This window comes from Barbatula barbatula (genome assembly GCF_947034865.1).
Source record: "Barbatula barbatula genome assembly, chromosome: 1".
NCBI classification, from domain to species: domain Eukaryota; kingdom Metazoa; phylum Chordata; class Actinopteri; order Cypriniformes; family Nemacheilidae; genus Barbatula; species Barbatula barbatula.
Window position 1 is genome coordinate 22,644,354 of NC_136766.1, and position 5,692 is coordinate 22,650,045.

General features: G+C 32.2%; 1 pseudogene across 1 annotated transcript; it reads left to right on the top strand.

Annotated features, from left to right (window-relative positions):
* Positions 1 to 2,644: 2,644 nt before the first annotated feature.
* Positions 2,645 to 4,844, top strand: LOC306901506 (annotated as a pseudogene). Its single transcript has 4 exons — positions 2,645 to 2,689; positions 3,586 to 3,873; positions 4,022 to 4,111; positions 4,595 to 4,844. The product of its transcript is annotated as an uncharacterized misc_RNA (transcript).
* The last annotated feature ends 848 nt before the right edge of the window (positions 4,845 to 5,692 follow it).

Here is a 5,692-nt window from a genome sequence, read left to right on the forward strand (position 1 = left end):
GCCTAGCCACCCTGCGGAGGAAGCTCATTTCAGCCGCCTGTATCCGGGATCTTGTCCTTTCGGTCATGACCCAAAGCTCGTAGATTGACCGGTAAATTGAGAGCTTCGCCTTACGGCTCAGCTCTTTCTTCACCACGACGGACCGGTACATCGACCGCATTACTGCAGAAGCTGCACCGATCCGTCTGTCAATCTCCCGTTCCATCCTTCCCTCACTCGTGATGAAGACCCCGAGATACTTAAACTCCTCCACTTGAGGAAGGAACTCTCCACCAACCTAATTATGTTGGCTTGAGAGAGCCAACATACTGTTATGCTAAATAAACTTATTATTATTCTTCTTACTGAAATTTTCTGCCTGCTACTCCTCCTAGAGCTTTTAAGCTACAGCCACTAAACTTCCCACGCATCTTCAGTCTGGTCTCACTCGAGTTGCTATATCTTTTCTAAGGGATTGGACTTACGGTTTTCCTAAAAATGCCGATCAAACTCTCAAAAAAGTCCCATTGACTTACATTGACGGAATGTTCAGGGGAGATGTTTATGTTCCAAATGTCAACTGCCAACTTTCAAACAAACACACACACACACACACACACACACACACACACACACACACACACACACACACACACACTCACTCTCTATAAATCTCTGCATTCATCTCTACCTACCTATCTTACTACTATTTATCTTTTAATCTTTCTTTTTATCTCTTTAGCTCTTTATCTTTTCATCTTTTTATCTTTTTAATAACCTCTTTTCCTTTCTAGCTCTTTTCTTTAAAAATATAATAATTTTGTCTCTTTGAAATAAAAATGAATAGTCGCTTTGGATAAACGTGTCTGCTGAATGCACTAATCTCTATCTATTTATCCATCCATCCATCTTTCTTTCTTTTCATTTATTCTTTCTTTCTTTACAATTCTTATCTTTTAAACATGAACATACACTCACTCTCTATAAATCTCTGCATTCATCTCTACCTACCTATCTTACTACTATTTATCTTATTATCTTTCTTTTTATCTTTCTTTTTATCTCTTTAGCTCTTTATCTTTCTTTTTATCTTTCTTTTTATTAACCTCTTTTCCTCTCTAGCTCTTTTCTTTAAAAATATAATAATAATTTTGTCGCTTTGGATAAACGTGTCTGCTGAATGCATTAATCTCTATCTATTTATCCATCCATCCATCTTTCTTTTCATTTATTCTTTCTTTCTTTACAATTCTTATCTTTAAAACATGAACATACACTCACTCTCTATAAATCTCTGCATTCATCTCTACCTACCTATCTTACTACTATTTATCTTTTTATCTTTCTTTTTATTTCTTTAGCTCTTTATCTTTCTTTTTATCTTTCTTTTTATCTCTTTAGCTCTTTATCTTTTCATCTTTTTATCTTTTTAATAACCTCTTTTCCTTTCTAGCTCTTTTCTTTAAAAATATAATAATTTTGTCTCTTTGAAATAAAAATGAATAGTCGCTTTGGATAAACGTGTCTGCTGAATGCACTAATCTCTATATATTTATCCATCCATCCATCTTTCTTTCTTTTCATTTATTCTTTCTTTCTTTACAATTCTTATCTTTTAAACATGAACATATACTCACTCTCTATAAATCTCTGCATTCATCTCTACCTACCTATCTTACTACTATTTATCTTTTTATCTTTCTTTTTATTTCTTTAGCTCTTTATCTTTCTTTTATCTTTCTTTTTATCGCTTTAGCTCTTTATCTTTTCATCTTTTTATCTTTTTAATAACCTCTTTTCCTTTCTAGCTCTTTTCTTTAAAAATATAATAATTTTGTCTCTTTGAAATAAAAATGAATAGTCGCTTTGGATAAACGTGTCTGCTGAATGCACTAATCTCTATCTATTTATCCATCCATCCATCCATCTTTCTTTCTTTTCATTTATTCTTTCTTTCTTTACAATTCTTATCTTTTAAACATGAACATAAACTCACTCTCTATAAATCTCTGCATTCATCTCTACCTACCTATCTTACTACTATCTTTCTTTTTATCTTTCTTTTTATCTTTTTATCTTTCTTTTTATCTCTTTAGCTCTTTATCTTTCTTTTAATCTTTCTTTTTATATTTCTTTTTATCTCTTTTTTTAACTCTTTATCTATTTATCTTTCTTTTTATCTCTTTATCTTTTTATTAACCTCTTTTCTTTTCTAGCTCTTTTCTTAAAATATTTCTTTCTTTAAAATTAGACCTGCCTATCTACTTATCTTTTTATCTATAACACTAACCTCTTTTTCCTTTCTATCTCACAATTCAAACTATTTCACCAGACTTTCTCAAGCCAACATAAAGTTTGTTCACAAACTTTTCCTCATCTAGTTTAATACATTGTTGTAAATAAAAAATTCTAAATTGTTAATTTGATTAAACCTTTTAAGTTGCCAGCATTATTTTAATGAGTTGTCATGACAGAATAATGTTGATAATTTACATCAATTTAAAAATGTTTGTAATTTAAAAATAAATATATGTGTTGATTAGTTTAAAACAATATTTACTTTGTAGCAACCCAATGAAATTGGCTTGATAACTAAATTTTTCCACACCATTTGAGTTCAGGATTTCAAAGCCCCTCCCCCACTTAACGAGCAAGGAGTAAGTTCAGACATGTTTTAGGCTGACCAGAATGACACAAAGAACATTTCAAGGTGAGTTTTATTTCATTTACAAATAAACTCTCTCCATTTAACTAGAGGTTTAGATACACCTGGTAATATAGTTCATGTTAGCAGTGTAATTTGACCAGGATAGCAGTGGATAAGAATGTAAAAAACGGTTTCATTGAAAAATATGCTCAGCCAGAGAGGGAATTTCATTTGTGCTGTAAATAGGAAAATAATTTAATGCACAGCCACATTTTTAAACATCTGTCGTCATTCACACAGATAGCATTCAAGTTTTATTGTAGGCAGTTTTCTGTTTGACCAATATTAACAGACTTTTGATCTCTGTAAAAAAGATATAGAGGCAGTTTTTTTTATACAGTGTGTTTTTGTGTTAGTACAACCTGCAGAAAGAGATATTCTGGATTTTGGTCACTGTTGTTATGTAACCTAAAATTTGTATTTTATTTTCCTGCACTTAAAGGCATACAGTAAATTACGGTTAAATTATCATTTAGTGAATCTTCTGGTATCAATTACGAATTTCTACTGGTTGCTGAGATTTGCATGAACAGTTATTGCAAATGTACTATGACATTCAAGGCTGATCAGTATTTTTTTAAGTTAGCCCATATCTAAAAATGGGTTTGGGGTGTAAAATTTGTAAATTTGAAACCAAAACACAAATAGCGTTGCTAAAACATTACAGGCTATACCATGGTCATGGTGGGCAACCACTGCCATGCCTTTACTCAGGAAAGATTCAGATCTGCAGAAAGTATCTCTTTTACTTGTCCTTGTTGCAATGCCAAGACAATCTCCACAGAAAGAGAATTATTTGAACACCTGGGTCGGCATTTGAAAAAACATGAGACTGTCATCTGTGTATTTCAGAACTGCAATTTCAGCACTAATATTTATGGTACATTTGCTTCCCACAGAAGCCGAAAACATACTCCTCACTCATTGACGGACTTCAAGGAAGACATAATAAAAAGGTTTGTAAGTTCAGCCAACACAGATCAACACAGTGATGTGGAAATTCAAGATAGGGAGCTGCCTGATGATGGTCAAGATGATGATAATTTAAAAGAATAACCACGGTAAATCTTGAAGCCACCTTTATGGCCAAACTTGACAAGTGTACCCCAAAACTGATGGACCTGGCCTCATCAAAGGGAGGAGCTAAAGCAGAAAGGATCAGAAAGATCAGGGACATGCTTCTCGAAGTATTGTATATTATTTAGACCATCACACTAGAATAATTTAGATTTGTGTTTAAAATGTCAAGTTGTTGTCATTCACCTGTTCAGATTAAAGTATATTTATTTACTGTTGGCACTTTCTCTTTATTCTTTTTTCATTTTTATTTAATAGCACAATACAATTGAAGTACGGAGAGAAGTAGCTATCCGCTGCCTTGTTGTCTACCTTGGAGAGACAGAGGACCTTTTCAAGGAGTTTGCTGTGAGTATTACAACATCTTGAAAATAAAATGAAATCTTCACTTGGAAAAGTGTAAACACACAGGGCAACAACGTGCTGCCGCACTGCTCTCTTTCAGTTCAAATTTTAGGTATATTACACTGGCAACACACTGGGTCTACCCAGGTCAATGATATCATAACAATGGGCTATTTAGTTTAATAAAGAGATGTATGGAAAAAGAATTGTAAAAATGTGTATGGCTGTTGCTTTTCACTTAACCATTTGAATTATTTCATGAAACTTACTATTATTTTTATAATAAAATATTTTTGATCGTTACTTATTGATGCAACCTATTTTGGTCATTTGAGTAACTACGTGCATGGTCATTAAAAAAAAAGTTAAAATAGAACAAAGTTTCCAGTGATTAACTGAATTAAGTAAGATTAATTTAAAAATTAGCAATAATAATCCAATTCATTAGCTCTAACATGCTATCTATATTTTCTCTTGCTTTACAAGAACACACAAGAGTTTGAGGAAGACTTTGAAAGGCAAGTGATGACAATTGCCATCATCAGTGATCAACCTAGGATGTAACCACAAGACGGCAACCATTGTGGTTGAGGGCATCAAAATCCTGACTGGAATGGATATCTCAAGGTGCTGTGCTCTGCTGATGGGCATAATATATGCTCTGAATCTGAGTTACCCCAAGGATCTTAAATATACCTGTGAAGTGTTTCAGAAGTTGTTTCTTGAACTTGATTGACTGAAACCCAGTGCAAAAGTAATGCGTCTGAAGAACAGTATTTTCTGAAATCTCTACTTGTTCCAGAGGAAAGTTTGTTCACTTTTTATTTTATTTTTTTGTAATTTGAAGTCTACTGTAAGATGATCTTTGTGTTATATTTCATACTGCTTGAAAAACTGAGGTTAATATATTACCTTTTACTTCATTTATATATGCTTGTTTGTGACAGTAGCAATCTTAGATGTTTTAAAAATGGGGTTTACTGTGAAGAAATAGTTTTAAAAAGTTTTACAGATTGTTTGACACTGTGGAAAAATATGTAAATGCCAATAACTTTTGCTGTGTTGGCATAACTGAGTATGCATAATGTTTTAAAGGCAAATCTGTAGGGCCAGTTTGTTTATAATTTGTGGGGAGCACACATTTTGTGCAGTGCAAAGTGCAACATTTTGAAACTCTCAATTTTTGAAACTGCAGTTCAAAAATAAAAAAGGGTTAACTAACAAAATTGTTGTTGATTAAATTAATTTCTTACAAGCAACTAAATGAATGAACAAAAACATGAAAAAAAAGCTAAACAACTTAATTTTTTATAGGTTGTGAACTTGAAAACTTGCATTTATAATTATGGTAATTAAGTACATAACACTGAATTTATTTTAAAATGTATGTAAAAAAAATTTGTTGTAACAACTTAATTTTTTCAAGTACTCAATTTACAAAATAGAGTTTATGCTACTTAAAAATACATCTGTCTAAAGAGTAAAAGGTAATTTGTCTAACTCAATATAGTTTGTTGGCTGAACGTAACGATGTTAGAAGTTGTCATAACGCAAATATATTGATGCAAACTGTTGCGTTTACTT